The 17,587-nt window shown below is 41.4% G+C and overlaps 1 non-coding gene across 1 annotated transcript; it reads right to left on the reverse strand.

The window, feature by feature from the left end:
- Positions 1-4,858: 4,858 nt before the first annotated feature.
- trnaq-uug (transfer RNA glutamine (anticodon UUG)) lies at positions 4,859-4,930 on the reverse strand. The gene has a single exon. It is a non-coding gene; the product is annotated as a tRNA-Gln (tRNA).
- Between the last annotated feature and the right edge of the window lie 12,657 nt (positions 4,931-17,587).

Here is a 17,587-nt window from a genome sequence, read left to right on the forward strand (position 1 = left end):
GTTATGCTGACTTTTGTCCTGGAATGTTGCCTTCCATTTTGGAACGCACGCTTCCATGACATCACAGGCCGCTGTTGGGTTAGAATTTTGTCTACCATTCCAGAATCCTGCCTATCATTCTGGAGTGGGTGGATGGATGTCTATTCCAGGATGCTCTCATTCTAGATTTCTGCCTTTCATTTGGGAATGCTTTCTTCCATTCTGGGATGCTTTTCATTCCAGAATGATGTCTTGCTGACTTCTGTTCCACTATACAGAGTGTTATTCGGGAATTCTGCCTATCATTCCGGAATACTGATGTCTATTCTGGAATGCTGCCACTTAATCTGGATTACTGCCTTTCATTCCGGAAATTTGAATTTCATTCTGGAATGCTTTTCATTCCGAAATGCTGCCTTTCATTCTGCAAGTCTGCTTTTCGTCCAAGGCGCTGTGTTAAAGTTGCAGTCTCCACTGGAGGACAATCCTGAGACAGAAACTGGTACACCCAAAGGATAAAACTCCCAGGGAGAAACACAGCAATATCATATATGCAGTCCAGTGCAGTGAGGAATGCTCTGATCTGTACATTGGAACAACCACTCCACAGGAGAATGGCTCAGCACAGGAGAGCCACCTCCTCAGGACAAGACTCAGCTGTTCACCTCCACCTCAAAGACAAAGGACACTCCTTTGAGGACAACAATGTTCACATTTTAGACAGAGAGGAAGTCAAGGAAGCCATCTATGTTAAGCTGGTAAAACCTTCTCGAGGTGGTGGCCTCATCTTTTTACCACATACAAAGCAGTTATTTCATCCATTCCCAGGAAGTTTCACTCCAAGTCACATGCTAACAGCAAGAACAATGGGCTGTCTACCAGCAGTCTCATAGTCGTTAGCCAGTCGTTAGACACACCTGGCACAGGCAGCCAGATCATCACAAGTAATTATGGAAACATTTAGTGCTATTGTTTGTGAGTTTTATCCAGACCACTCACTGAGGTCTGCAACCACATATAAACCATGTTTCCCCACCAACAGATCAACAACTGATGAAGCTGCTTGGATGAGCAGCGAAACCTCTTCAGGAAAACTCTACAAGTCCAGACGCCTTGCTTCAATCTTCTCTACAAACATGCCAAAGCAAACAGTTTTTACCAACAATGTTACACACTGAGTTTTGAAGGTCTTAACCACTAGTCTTAAGTTGGAATGTTTACGACATGTGTGAAAAATTGTAATTCACGTGTGTTATTTCCCATAGACTCCCATGTTAAAATGTCCAACTTCACAGCAGAAATGAACATGTTTACAGCCTGGTACAAAAAAAACATTCTGGTCTCAAATGATAGGTTCTCTTCTAGTGTCAATTGTATGGGGGTGAATTTTTTTTTACAACTCACTTGTAAAAAAGTCAGCTTTATTGTCAAATCTGCTATATGTGCTGGACATACAGAGAATCGAAATTGCGTTACTCTTCACTCCATATATAACATATAACTAAAAACTTGTGTAAGTATAAAAAAATGTACCTACAATGAGGCACACACAAAAATGAAGGCACAATGCAGTAAGAGTGCAAAAGATGTATAGTGCAAGACAGTGCAGTTGGCATAATGTAAACAGTCCAGGAATGGTTTAAGTTATAGCAGCTTATATGAGACTGGATGACATGACTAGGGTGCAAGAGAATGCACAGGGTAAAGTGGCTGGTGCACAGAGTTCCTAACTTGGGGGGGTTCTTTTGTAGAGGGAAGGGGGAGAAAGTGGGGCACAGCAGGGAGAGAGTTCAGCTTCCTGACAGCCTGGTGGATGAAGCTGTCCCTCAGTCTGCTGGTCCTGGCCCGGAGGCTGCGCAGTCTCTTTCCTGATGGCAGCAGACTAAAGAAGCGGTGTGAAGGGTGGGTGGGGTCTCCTGTGATGCGGAGGGCCTTTCGGATGAGACGGCTGTCGTAGAGGTCTTGGAGGGAGGGGAGAGGGACGCTGATGATCCTCTCAGCTATGAGCAGCACTATGCGATGAAGCGTCTTCCTGCAGGTGGCGGTGCAGGCTCCGTACCACGGTGATGCAGCTGGACAGGATGCTCTCAACAGCCCCTCTGTAGAAGGTGCACAGGATGGAGGGAGGGGCTCTGGCTCTTTTGAGCTTGTGGAGGAAGTAGAGGCGCTGCTGTGCCTTCTTGGTCAGGAATGCAGTGTTGTTAGTCCAGGAGAGGTCCTCAGTGATGTGCACACCCAAGAACCCCGTCGATGGTCAGAGGGGTGTGCTGACTGTGTGCTCTCCTGTAGTCCACAACCATCTCCTTTGTCTTCTCCACATTCAGGGAGAGGTTGTGGTCTCTGCACCACTCGGCCAGAAGGTGCACCTCATTCCTGTAGACGCCTTGCTTCAATCTTCTCTACGTATGATGACCTGGATGACTGAGAATCTTCATCAACATCTTCCTGTAGTTTGTTTCATCTCCACCGGAGATGAGACCCACCACAGTTGTGTCGTCCACAAACTTCACAAAGATGTTGGAGTTGTGTATCTTTGAAGAAGAACTTGTTTCTGTCACAGCTTTTGCCTTAAACATAAGCATCGTTTGAAGACAAACTTTGACAAACATTGAAGGCCAGTTTTTGGAGTAGTTGTTTGGTTTCTCCATTGTACAGAACAGAGCATGCCACACTGCACTGGACTGCATATATCCAGGGGTGGCAGTAAAAAGCAGCTTCCCTGAGGGGAAACTCAGTGATGCTGTAACCTCTGTTATGCTGACTTTTTTTAAAAAAAATACTTTAATAATCCCAGAAGGGATATTAATTAAGGCTGCTGCCAAGCAGTGTCATACAATGACCAGCACTGGAGGCAATGTGGGTCAAGGACACACAACCCTGCTCTACCACTGAGCCACTGCTGATGTTGCCTTCCCTTCTGGACTGCTGACTTGCCAGAATACTGACTGTTACTCCTGAATTCTACGTATAATTCTGGAATTCTGTTGACTATTCTGGAATGCTGCTGCTTATTCCGGATTTCTGCCTTTCATTCTAGGACAAACAAATGGACTGCTTTGTGGCTCTGTGGCACAATGAATAGCGCATTGGACTTCTAGATAAACACAGGAGAAGTGATTCAAAGGTTGTGGGTTCGAGTCCCACCAGAGGCAAAGTGCCTTTTAACTTCCTGTGGCGCCGTCCTTCAGGGTGGATACAGCTCCTGTCCAGAGCTAGAAAAAAAGGACTGCACCCAGACATCCCGGAAAACAGCGTCTCTGCCCCCGGCTTTGTGACCGTACAGGTGGACAGAGATCTGATTGGTGTGAGCTTTTGCTTGGCACAGAGGCAGCTAATAAACTGAAAGTTGTACCTTTTTCAAATGACATGGTGAGGAGGAGAACAGAAGATCTCTCAGCTGACATTCAGGCAAAGCTGCTGGATAGACTGCGATCATGTAAGAAATGTTCCTTTCAGTTGGATGAATCGACAGAGCAGAGCATCTCCAGTGCTGCTCAGTTGATAGTTTTGGTGTGCTATCCCTGGAAAGGAGATATTTTGGAAGACTTTCTGTTCTGCAAGTTATTGCGCAGATAAAGTCTGTCAATCCAGAGATTAAAGCTGCTCACTGTATGCTGCTGAACATGAGGCACTGCTGGATCACTCTGAGGGGCGATGGCTGTCGCAATGGCTGCAGCACAGAGCTCAAACTGTACCGACCAGCTCAAAGGAGAAGAAGAAGGAGCAACATCACATCAGGAAGGCCCTGCAAACCTGTGGCTATCCCAGCTGGGCTGTCATCAAAGCCACAAAAACAAGACCCACAGACAACAAGACAAAGACAACAACTGGCTGAGGAAGAACATTGTCACTGCAGAACTGAAGAAGCTACTCGGGGGAGTGTTGGTCCCACTTAAGATTAAAATTTAGGGTGTTTTCACACTTGCTCCCTTTCGGCCCTCTAAACGAATGCAGATCGATGACTCAGGATTTTTTGCTCTATTTAACTCTAACTCTATTTTCCCTGAATGTGCAGTAATTTAACCAGAAAACACAGGAGAAAGCCGACATTCTGCTTCAAGTGAAAACTACCCAGACTTCAGTGCAGTGGAGGAGTCTGAGAGCTCTAGTGGACCTGGTGTGAACAGAAAGAGGACTAAATTACATAAAACCAGTGACCCTGACATGATTTGAACATGCAACCTTCTGATCTGGACTCAAGACGTGCTACCATTGCTCCATGAGGTCTGTTCACAGCTTCTGCTCTTCCAAGGACTCAGTTTAGCATGACATGATTAGCTTGATGTTCATATATGTGTTACTCATTATTACTAGATGAGCTGCAGTGAAACATCCAAGCGACCACGTCCCAGCACATATCAGAGATGCAGAACAGATGGAACAGTCTTATGGAGTGATGGAGGCCATGAAGCCTCTTAAAGCTTTGAATGGAGCTGAAGTCATGATGCACTGATCTTTCTTTTTATATAATGTCTCATAAGTATTTGTTATAATATTGCCCCAAAAAGTCAGCCACACTTGTGTGAAACCAGCCTGTCCAGTTAGGATCAACACTGATTGTGGATCAGTTTCAGCTGCTGTTGTGCAAATGGAGCAGATAACAGGTGGAAATGAGAGGCAGTTATCAAGACAGCCCTATAAAGGAGGTATGTGTTATAATACTAAATTATGTCTTCAGCTACTTTTATACTCATTATTAATCCCAGATTAAGGTGTCATTTAGGAGAGAGATTTAAATTCTATCTTTATGTAACTTCTCCTTCTGATACACTCTGATAGTTATTCAGTTACAACATGCTGACTGGAAATCTGCAAAGTGAGCCCTGAATTTTTAGAGAAGTAGAAGTAGAAAGGACACCAGTATTACTGTCCAAACAAAAGGTTCCACTGAGATTTGAACTCAGATCACTGGAGTCAAAGTCCAGAGTGCTAACCATTACACCATGGAACCTGCTTCTCATGGGTCTTCTTCTCCTCCTCTACCCGGCCGACTGTCAGCAGTTTGACATTGGTAAAGATATGTGCAAAGATTTCTTTGTGTCAACAAAGACTGAACACTTTGCATATCACTGTCCTCCATGAGGAGGCTGTCCTCCATGTCTAGATAAGGCTTGCTGTCTAGCAGCTGGGAGAAATGTCTTTTTGTGGCTGTGGCATTAGCCCAACATTGAATCATAAAGTTTATTTGTTGCATAACAGGAAGTGGTCTTGTATTAGGGTGTGACCCTCCTGAGAAGCAGAACCTCTCCTCTGATAATTGTCTCTCATTGGACAGATATGAAAATTAGCCTGAGCTATCCGGGCTCTACATGTTGTTACAGAGAATAATTCTGTGCAAACAGGTTAACTGAAACAGAGAGCATTGAGTAAGGGTGAACTTCCTGTGTGTGCAGACAGTGGAGGTGGTTTCAGGTGTTATAAATTGGCATCCCCATGGTTCAGATGAAGAAGTGGTTCTATTTCGTATAGGCTTCGCCCTTTAAGGCTATCGCTAGTGGGTTTCATCCCTTCGCGCGCATGCGCAGCACTGAAAGATTTAATCACCGCCCACCTACTACGTGGGCCTCACCTCGGTCTCACCTCGAGTATAAATTGGACTGAAACCGGACAATCGGCTCCCATTTTTCTTCAGCGTAAGCTGCAGCACTAAGAGCAAGCTAAAAGCGAGCTAAGAGCAAGCGAGCAATGGCGAGCAAGAACGAGCAAGAGAGTCCGCTAAGTCCTCGGATGGCATTAGGATCTGCCCGGTGTGCCAGATCGATCTGCATGCCCGTTGCGAATCCTGCCTTGGCCCGGAGCACGCCGGCCTGACGCTAACTCCACAGGCAGGGTGCCCCTATTACAAGCTCCTTCCCGAGGACGAGAGGCGGCGGAGAGCAGATGCTTTCACCACTACAGCGGACGCAACTTTTCCCGCGGCAGATGACTAACCGTTAGAGGACGCTATTGCTCTTTTTGCAGAAGGGTCGGAGTCGGACGACTCTGCCCCACCTTCACCACATTCTCCTCAGGTCGATCCCCCTCTCCGGATGGAGGGGCTGGATGATGATAAGGAGATGCCTGGGGTTCACTCGGGAGTTTAATCCTTTCTCCCTTGCCGGCTATAGGCGCTCTCGTCAGGGATCTTCCTCAAATGATTCAGCGTGCGGCAGCGCTCAGGTATGGCAAGCCGCCCATATCACATTTACGCCATACTTTAAATGGCGTTTTTTACGCCGTACGCCGCAGAAAACGCCGCTTTCACGTCATACGCTGTATGGCGTTTTCACAGTTTAACGTCGTACGCCGTACGGCGTTTACCAAACGGCCACTCATAACGCCGTACGGCGTTTTCTAATATTCTAATGATCTCCGCCCCATAACTTGCTCAGCCATTGCAGTTTACTCTTTATCAGCATATCGGCAGAGAAGAAGGTCAGACCACACTAATCCATCACCGATCTCCTGTGCCAAAAAGGATCGCTTTGGTCTGGATCATAGAAGACTGTATATAAGCCTGGATACTGCACAGCCATCAGGTTTCATGAAAGAAATAAACTGAATTTTGTTTACAATAGCATCTGTTCACCTTTCTCTTACTTCTTCTTCTTGTCTTACACACTTAAACCACAGAGAAAAAAACGTCTGTTTACTGACTTTTTAAATCAGATTGGATTGATTTCCATGTTATTTGACACACTATCCTGAAGGACACACACCACGTTTTGCTTTATCTTCGTTCTGATCATAAACGTTGACAATCTTAGTGTCTCAAATGATAAACCATTTAAAATGTCGACGAATAAAGAAACCGTGCTGTTCTCAGATATGGCCAGCAGATGGCACAATACACCAAGAAACCGCTATACAATACAAGGCCGCTGATTGACAAGTGAACAAGGAAGGAATTTACATGAATTATTTGTTCAGAATCAGAAATACCTTCCAGAGGAAAATTGTTTACATTCCAAGTGTTCCATGCATGACCAGAAATATTAACAGAGAAGACATATAAAATAATGCTAGGTAAATCATAATAAAAAGTAAGTATTGATAAAATAAATACAATTAAGATGAATATTAACAAAATCTTTATTTGTCCCACAATGGGGAAATTTAATTTTTTGCAACAGCAAAAATAGGTTACAGAAGCAAAAAATAAGATCATCTATATACATAGTAAAATGAAAATATTTGTGTCACATGGGCGTAGGTGTTGACAGCTGGAATTTATAAAATGGGCACTCACTCACCTACATGGGGGTTAGGAGGAGCGAAGGAAGCTGGGTGGCCACAGTTTTTGTTGACCACCTTTTCACGTTTCATCCCCGGTCTCATTCTCTCGGTTTACATGTTTTCTCCGAAATGCAGTATTTACTCTCATATAAGCTATGTAAAACATCTTCAAGCCAAAGATCGACTGCGTCTTTTCTACCAGTCACAGCGCGTCAGACAAATAGGCAGGGCCCATATCCTTCTGTTCTAGCGACTTTTGGAGGAAGTCGCAATAATTGTTGTTCTATAGTTTTAAATATATACTAAGTAAAGATAAGACAACATAAAACACACCTATACAGCTGAACAATGTCAATCCACAACCTATAGCCTAACAAACTACTGAGTGCAAATATAACCGAGCACGTCTGCATACAAAAACCAATGATTGAAGACAATACACACATAATTCTATTCACATGATGAGTTCTGTATTTCTATAGTATCCTTACACAGATATCTGCAAATAATTTTACCCTTTACCCTTTACTATACATCAGTACAGTAGATAACATAGATCATTGATGATATAATACAAAGTCAAAAATGTTATTTTTTCTAAATGATGATTTGGGAATATTTAATCGGAATTAATTGGAAGACTATAAATACATTTTTTCTTTAAAAATAAAAAAATTATATAAAAACATTTATGTAAATCTTTAAGTTGGATGAATGAATAAATATATAAAGCATATATAAAATGGTACACTACTTTTATCTTAAATATATACTAGTCTAAATAAACATAAGAAATTGTTTATTTAGAAAGCACAAATTTATTATTAGAGATTATTAAAACAAACACTAGGTGGCTGACTGACTCCCTGGCTCCCCTAAATCACTTCCGGAATAATACATTGCAAGCTAGCTAAGAAACACTCAGGGTTTGAAAGGGTTAAAAGAAATCTGGGATGTAGCTAAATACTATACATTATCTTGTATTAAATATTTTTTCACTTTGCATATAAACTATTAAATACACTCCGAATTAAACAGTTTTTCACAAAAAAAGAACACAAAAAAGGACTTTTGAAAAATGTGTGCGTCTTGCTCCTGCAAAAATTTGAATTTTCACTACGTATATGTAGCCTATAGGCCAAGACCTTCCGTGGTTTTTGGAAAGGAGTACCGGTGTCATGGATGAGCGAACGGCAAGATTCCGAAGATGAATTAGCAACTTGCGAGACAGAATAAATGACCAAATAAGTAGGATTTTGACCGAAGAAGACGGTAATTCTATTATTGAAAGGTGGGTTTTTTGTAGATATTTTATATACATTGTCTGTAATTACATATAAGTCTTCAACAATCGATAGCTATGCTATAGCTAACTATATTTATAGCTATACTAATAACTTAATACCAGATTCCAGATGTTCAGACAGGAGAGCCAGGCAGGGCCTGTGAGACGGCAGAGGCGAGGCACAGCAAGGCCTCGCCAAATCTCATTCATCAATCATCGAGTATCTGTACTGAGGAGCTCTACAATTACTCGCTACACCTCTCACAGGGGTAATCTGCTGTCTCATTTTTCTATATAAAAAATATGTTTTGTAAAATTCATTTATTAACTTGTAATTAGCAGTGTTAATTTTGTTGACGAATCATTTTCGTCATAGTTTTCGTTAACGACCTTTTTTTGCTGATAAAAACGAGACGATAACTAAATAAAAAACTAACGCATGGTGCCAAAAACGAAGACGAAATGTATTGACACTTTCGTCAACGAATAAAAATGAGACGAAATTATTGATGGAGACGAGATCCAATCAGAGCAGATTTTATTTGTGGAAGGGCGGGACGAATTAGGAGACAGCGGCGGAGAGCCAATCAGAAGTAATGTCTTTGTGTCGTAAGGACGTTACGCACACATTTGATGTGACCCCGCGATGCAAGACAAAGCACATGGAAGACTCAGTACTCAGTTTCTCGTGAATGGTGACCAAAAATGACAACGCTTGGGAGAAAAAGAAGAACAGACATATGGACGCATTTCACGTTTGATGTGAAGACAAATAAAACCGTTTGCAAACCATGTGGAGCGAGTATAACCGGCAAGAATACAACAAATTTGAAGCGACATTTGCACGCGAGTCATCCTGACATCCATGCAAAGGTAAACATAACAAAATGTCTTCTTTTAATTGCAAGCCTCTGTTTCTGCTATAAATTAAGACATCACTGCTGTCCTGTAAAGTTAACGGTCCGTGTATCTTTTGGTATTTGGATTTTTTCTTCAAAGGTTGATATTAAAAAATAAAAAACGAGCGCTTATTTGAGTTTCGTTTTAAAATACACAAATCAAAATTGAAATACGAGGCATTTCACTTTTTTGGTGGTTTGAATGGAGTTGCCGAAATGTAAAAAATACTTTGAATTTCTTTCTCTACAAAGCGTAACGAAATACCTATTCAGGAAGAGACAGAAACGAAAAACGACCGTTTTTCTGTATGTGTTTTTTTTATCCAGAGACCGGAAGTTGTCATTTTTTCTTCTTCTTGTATTTAATGTAGACCTGCCTGCTACTGGCTGGAGCATTGTCGCCACCTACCGTTGTTTATTTATAACAATCTCGCGTTGGAGCGAACTGTAGCTTCTTACAGCAACGCGTGTCGACACTACCCTTGACCGTCATGGATCAGTATATTGTCTTCCGAAACAATAAAAGAGTGTGTCTCAGGGAGGAAGACATGACTGGAGAAAAACTCAGTCGCATATTTCAGGTAAAGAAAAGTAATTTGAAATTACACACATTAGCTAGCAGGCCTACCGCTACATGGTAGTCGTTTGCGTTAAGGTTAGCCATGGTTAGCCATGGTTGCTAACATAAGGGTTATCTTCTATCAATGCTCTCCGAATTGATAGAAGATAACCTTAATGTTCGCACACGACTACTTTCCACTATGTATCAGATCTGCCCTAATTTCACATGGAAAGTGGACTTTAAGAAGATAATCTAGCAGTGAATTAGATATATTCACAGAGAAAGGCATGGTTATAAACACTGATCATTATTATGTAATTTGTGCATTTTTACAGGTCTCAACTCGTAGTCTCTACTTGACCGATGACACAAATGTGGCCTTGTTTCCTGGAGCATCTGGTGTTTTCAGCTCACTGGACCTTAATTCAGGAACTCATTATGAGGTTCATGGTGAGACAGAGGAGACCTCAGCGAGTTCAAATACCATGAGCCCGAGGTTTTCCTTTATGAGAGGGCCTGCAGGTGCTGTTAGTTCAAGTTTACAGCAAACTGCTCATGCACCCCCAAGAGCCACTGTTTCTAAAATATTTCAGAGGTAAGTAAAAAGTAAGTAAGCCTTGCCAGGCCAATAAAGGCCAAGAGGACAGTAGCCTATCATCCTGTTAGCTAACCCTAACTCATGTTTGCTAAAATGTTGTTAGTCATATGTCAAAATATATTTGCATATTCATAGTATAGTAGTTTGCATCACTCTTGACCCTTTCTGTCAGTGCATTTTTTAATAATTGTCGACTATAAAATAAAGAATAATGTGTGATTGCAATTCTTTTATTATATATATTTTTCCAGATCAGTGTTACTTGCTGAGGTGGCTGGTGGGAGGTTGAGTCCCAGCAGAATGGTTGTTGTCCGGTTTTTAGAGTGTGAGGCTACTCTTCAGGGTATCATTGGAAAAGTGCAAGATGCTGTTGGAAGTCATGACCCCATTGTATTGACTGATGCACATGGGAATGCAATTTTAGAATCAGAAGGCACAACAGGTAATTTTTGTTTTATTTTCATTTCATCTACTTTTATTTACTCATTGTTAAGTCATACTGATTTCCTTTCCCACCCCCATTTCAAAGGGTCAACCTACTGGAAACAAAATGCACGAAAGATTCTTGCTGTAAAAGAACAAGACTATGAGGAAATGCAGGACAAAAAAAGAAGGAAATCAAGGTGCATGCAAAGCATAATGCAACATTCTCATTCATTAGGAAACTTTTCTTGGAACTAACTAAGAACTAACTGGTTCCTGGGTATGAGATCGGTTAAAATTAATGATGTTTTATAAAATTTTTGAATGGATGCTGTTTTTGACAATTTTCTTATTCTACTCCCTTACCACTCCTTGTCCTTTTCTCTGCTTTTCTCTCCTGCACTTAAGTATATCTTTAAAGAACTGAAAAATTAGCCCATCGGGACCTGTCCAGCAGCTTCTATAATGCTTGCTAAAAACATTTTAATAATTCCAATGTAAAACAAAACGTTAGGCCTCCACCTCACAACCACTTCCAAAGTTACACGCTACACCACTACTAATACAACTTGTTCATATCTGCTGTATTTGTACTGTTACAGCGGAAAATATGATGATGTTGCTGGCATTGGAGATGTCACTGAGAAAGTCGAAGAGCTGGTACTAGCAGCACAGAGCCTACCAGATGTCACTGTAGCAATCAGGGAGCTCACCAATCTTGCTACCTCTCAAAAAGTCATCCTGACGCCCTCCCAGCTGCTGGTCATCAAGCAAGGATTCTGCTGTGTCGTCTGTATGAGTAAGTATTTCTGTCTCCTCTTTTCCCCATTCCTTTCTTAATCCTTTCATTGCCCCTTATAATTACATCATCTATCATCATCAGGAGACATGCATCTAGTGAAATTTCCCAGCTTGGGTTGAATAAAGTATATTCTATTCTATTCATTTCATCGTCATTTTGTCTTTTAGGATTCATTGAGGAGCCAGTCTTGACAGACTGCTTTATTGGCTTATTATTGGCTGCAAAACATGCGTGATGCAATGGCAGATGACCTCTGAGCACTGTGCAAAATGTAGAGGGCGGACCACAGGCACATTTGAGGTTAATGGTCTGACAGAGGTGCTTTCTGTTCTGAGACCCTTCTTTGAAGAGGAGTAACTTCTTGCACTTTCATACTCATAAAGTGTTGATACTGATGGTTTTGTAGTTGTGAGAGAGCAATGCTTATTTGAGGCAACATCTACTGTTCAGTGCCATGGAGCACTTGCTCTCAACTTTGTTAAGTTGCAACCCAGAAAATACACTTGATTTTCACATTTTTTAAAAAAGTTTTATTTCACTCTCTTTTGGATTCCAGCAGTTTGTAAAAGTACCAAAGTTCTAATATCTTTTCACACATGGCGCTTAGTTGTTGTTATGAGGTCAAGCAGTGCATGTTTGAATGGAGCAAAGTCATTGTTCACTGCTCTAGAGTACAAGTCTGAAATGTCTGGGTACTGCTCTGAAAACTGATTCTCAACTGTAAGTTTGTCTTGTTCTGTTGAAAATGGATCAACTCCAAAAGTTGAATGTGTTGTCAGTGAAGATCCCAGCTGCTGGTTGTAAAGGTTTGCTGCTTCAGCTGAATTAGGCAGCAGCTCCTGTGGGATTCTTTTGGGACACCCGCTGCCAGCCAAATCATTTGGTATACCTTTGCCTGTTTAATAAAGACAATAATGCTAGTCTTGAATCTCATGATTGTATTTGTAATAAGCTTAACAACACTAGATTACCTGGAATTCTGTGAGCGTTCCATGATGCAACCAGCCGTGCCAGACCAATTTGGCACAACTGTATAGTCAAGTTAGACACACAGTATTTCACAAGGCTGTCGTCCATGTCTAGTTCCTCTTGATCCACCATCTGGAGAAGGGCTGTCTTCAGTGGATAGTTGACACGATTGTTGACTTCAGGCCAGATTCGTTCAACTATGTGATTCTAAATTTGCAACAAAGGTAAGTCATCATTTGTGTGTTAATGAAAAGCCTATGTAAGTGGTCATGTAGGATTCCTGGTAAAACTGCATATTTATCAATTCAGCAGTGACCTCTCACATTTATCAGTCAGTAAATCTGCATGGTGACAGCTGACCAGGTATTATGCACACTGGTGAACTAATAACTACAGCTTTATCATTGTTTCTGCTAATTGACAATTTTCCACAAATTACCATGAAGGACCATGCTCCCCCATATAACTAGAATATAGGGTTTGCATAAACTCCAGTAATGGTTGCTTCTGCAGTTGTAAAATGTTCAACTATAATAATGTTATGTTTACTAGCATGCAGAATGTTTATGATACATATTCCAAACAGCTATCCTGCTGAAGCAAATACTCTAATAGTGGTAATAAAAGATACTATAACTACCATTTTGGATGAAGTCTGTAAATAGGGCTTGGTCTCCAAATTATGGCGACGAGGTGACAGCAGCTCCTGCATGAAGAGTGTCAAATAAAATTCCTTGCCATGGTCTACTCGTACCTGGTCCCAGATACCATGTGCAAGCACAGCAGGCCTGTTGGAAAGATTACATTTAATCTCATTTTACTGTAAAGCATCTTTTGAAACCAGAAAGAAACAACATGTGCATATCTGCACTATATACGATTTGATGTCCACAACAATAGGCTATTACCTGAAGACGTCTTCATAGATGACAAGGTTGTTTTTTACAGGCATTGTTGAGTGAGCAACAACCTTTTTGCTGAAACCATCAATGCCCAAAACATGGGTAACTCCAAACATAGCTAATTTTTCGTTTTGATCCATGTGTATTTTATGACCCATATATTCAGCATTGTATGGTATTGGGTTTAGATTGCGGGCACCCTGAAGAGGAAAGGGGGAAAAGTAAATCAAAAATAATGTATTTCTATATGATATAAGAATTTCTACTGTGTACGCATAATCTACACTATTTGTTGTGTAAAAATATTTGGCCTAAATAGACGCATACCTGACGTCTGGCTTCATGGTAAGGTTGATGCATATTTCTGAGCACTGTTCCAACTCGTGTCTCTGCAGCATGCACTCCTTTTATAGCGAGATACCCCTTCATCATCCTCCTTCCATAAGTAGGCCCAGTCTAGATTAATAACAAATAAACATGACTTACTCTTACCAAAATGTTACCATAAACTTGAATGCTACCATATTGTGTGTGTGTGTGGGTTGTAACGTTTACATGTATGTAGGCTGTGATTGCTTCTCATATACAAATGGCAGATGAACACGTTTTTGTGCTTTATTAGCCAAAGACAGTGCTCCTTGCAGTAACGTTAAATAGGCATACAATTAAATCTATAGCACGAGTCATACCTCAGTTATGGCTTTTGCCACCTCCAACTCCAAATGCGTGTCAGGCAATCCTCTTAAACTGCAGCCATTTTCGGCACAAAACTTTCTGACATTTCTTGCAGAAAATCCTCTTCCGCCCCCGCTTTCTTCTGAAATTCGTGCAGAGATTTCTGCAGAAGAAAGGCCTTGTTTAGCCATGTCTAAAACAATCTCGCGGTAAGGCTCGAGTGACATTCTGATTGCGCGCGTCACAAGAACATCACCAGCACGGGTCTTCCTCTTGGTGGCTGTAAGAAGCTACAGTTCGCTCAAACGCGAGATTGTTATAAATAAGCAACGGTAGGTGGCGACAATGCTCCAGTCAGTAGCAGGCAGGTCTACATTAAATACAAGAAGAAGAAAACAATGACAACTTCCGGTCTCTGGATAAAAAAACACATACAGAAAAATGGTAGTTTTTCGTTTCTGTCTCTTCCTGAATAGGTATTTCGTTACGCTTTGTAGAGAAAGAAATTCAAAGTATTTTTTACATTTCGGCAACTCCATTCAAACCACCAAAAAAGTGAAATGCCTCGTATTTCAATTTTGATTTGTGTATTTTAAAACAAAACTCAAATAAGCGCTCGTTTTTTTTTTAATATCAACCTTTGAAGAAAAAATCCAAATACCAAAAGATACACGGACCGTTAACAATACTTTTAAAAGAATCTGAATCATGTTTAATGTGAATTAAAAAAAGTTGTTAGCTTAGTTGACGAGAACATTTTTTTTCTGTTATCACGTCACAGTTACAGAAGACCTCAGAAGATAACAGTGGACCACCGAGTGCAAAGAAAGGGAGGGTGTCCCAGCAGCATATTTCAGCAGCTCTTTTAAGTGCTGCAAAGTACAAAAGTGACTCTAAAGAGCAACAGACTAAGGAGGAAGCTATAGCAAAATGGATTACCAGTCACTACAGTTGAAGATGAGGACTTTGTTCTTATGATGGAAACAGTGGACAGGAAGCTCACCGTTCCAAAGAAAACAAAAATAAGCAATCTGATAGACAAATATTATGAAGGTGAAGTACAAAAATTCAGAAGGAGATTGGCTGCTGCCCGAAGAATAGCTATTGGCATTGACTTGTGGACGAAAAAAGGACTGACTGCTTCTTTCCTGGCTATTAGTTCATGCTACTTTTGTGTAGAACAAAATAAGCCAGAACATATATTGTTGGCCCTGGAACAAGTGGCACATCCACACACTGCACAATCCATCAAAGCATGTGTGGATCAATGTATGCAAGATTGGGGCATATCAGACGAGAAGATCATCACTGTGATCACAGACAATGGCAGTAATATGGTGGCAGCATTTAAACGCATCACACCAGAGGGAGAAGCCACCACTGAGGATTCAGAAGACTCCCCAATGGCTGAAAGTGACTGTGAGCCTGAAACTGATGACATGCGGTGAGCCCATTTTTTCATTACATTTACATGAAAGGGAATTGCATTTTCCCCACAAGATCTGTAATCTAAGATAATTACTTAATAAATTACAATAATTTATTAATCCCACAAGTAATCCACCATAAAGTGTTTGTAATTTACAGTAAATGGAAGCCTTTTTATGTTATTTATTAATATGCTCATTTGTCTGTGTTCGTCCTTTTTAGATACCAACATATTGACATGGATATACAACGAATGCCATGTGTGGTGCATACATTACAGCTCGTCGTCCACACAATACAGAAGGAGGCAAGTGTCAAGAGAGTCCTTGATAAAGCACGGTCAGTGGTGAAGCTTTTCCGCAAGTCCTCTGTTGCAACACAAAGGATTTTGGATGAATGTGGCCTTACTGTTGTAAATGACTGCCCTACACGATGGTCAAGCATATTCAACATGGTTGCAAGACTCCTTAAAATTAAAGACTCAGTCTGCAAAATTGCAAATGACATGGGATGGGACAGCTTGCTCCCTAGTGAGTGGCAAAAGCTGAAGTCACTGCATGAACTACTGCTGCCTTTTGCAGAACACACTCAAACCCTTCAGAGTGACACCATGTCCATGTCCCTTGTGGTTCCTGCTCTTTTTGACCTCCTCAGCCACCTTGCTGACTTTGAAAAAGCACTAGCCACCGAGACCTTGCTGCTCTTGCACGGAAAATGACAGGAAGTATGAACCAGCGCTTTGCATGGATCTTGGATCCAACTGATGAAAGGTTCTTACCACTTGTAGCGGCTGCCTGCTTTGTCAACCCTACCGTTTGTGAAACTCTTGTTGATGTGGATAATGAAAATATCCAGGAACTTCTGAAACAGGCAGAGGAGTACTTGGTCCAGTCCACTCCGTCACATTCCCAACACGAGGATCTGTCTGAAGATGATGGAGAGGAGAATAGGAAGGAAGCAGAGGACTCCAAATCAGCACCGTCCTCATCAAAGCAGCCAGTCTTCAGGTTTCTTTCAAAATGCAGCACAAAGTCTAAACAGAGGACCTCCACAAGCAGCATGAGGCAGCAGATCATAAAGTATAAGGAACAGCTTTCACAGCCCATCACATGTGACACAGGGACTGACTTCTGGCTGGAAAAAAGTGACACCTTATATCACAACTTAAAACCTTTTGCATTAGACATACAGTGGGGAAAAAAAGTATTTAGTCAGCCACCAATTGAGCAAGTTCTCCTATTTAAAAAGATGAGAGAGCCCTGTAATTTTCATCACAGGTATACCTCAACTATGAGAGACAAAATGAGAAACAAAAATCCAGAATATCACATTGTAGGATTTTTAAAGAATTTATTTGCAAATTATGGTGGAAAATAAGTATTTGGTCAATAACAAAATGTCATCTCAATACTTTGTTATATACCCTTTGTTGGCAATGACAGAGGTCAAACGTTTTCTGTAAGTCTTCACAAGGTTTTCACACACTTTTGCTGGTATTTTGGCCCATTCCTCCATGCAGATCTCCTCTAGAGCAGTAATGTTTTGGGGCTGACGCTGGGTAACACGGACTTTCAACTCCCTCCAAAGATTTTCTATGGGGTTGAGATCTGGAGACTGGCTAGGCCACTCCAGGACCTTGAAATGCTTCTTACGAAGCCACTCCTTTGTTGCCCGGGCGGTGTGTTTGGGATCATTGTCATGTTGAAAGACCCAGCCACGTTTCATCTTCAATGCCCTTGCTGATGGAAGGAGGTTTTCACTCAAAATCTCACGATACATGGCCCCATTCATTCTTTCATTTACACGGATCAGTCGTCCAGGTCCCTTTGCAGAAAAACAGCCCCAAAGCA

The sequence above is a fragment of the Parambassis ranga genome, unplaced genomic scaffold (genome assembly GCF_900634625.1).
Source record: "Parambassis ranga unplaced genomic scaffold, fParRan2.1 scaffold_22_arrow_ctg1, whole genome shotgun sequence".
In the NCBI taxonomy this organism is placed as follows: domain Eukaryota; kingdom Metazoa; phylum Chordata; class Actinopteri; family Ambassidae; genus Parambassis; species Parambassis ranga.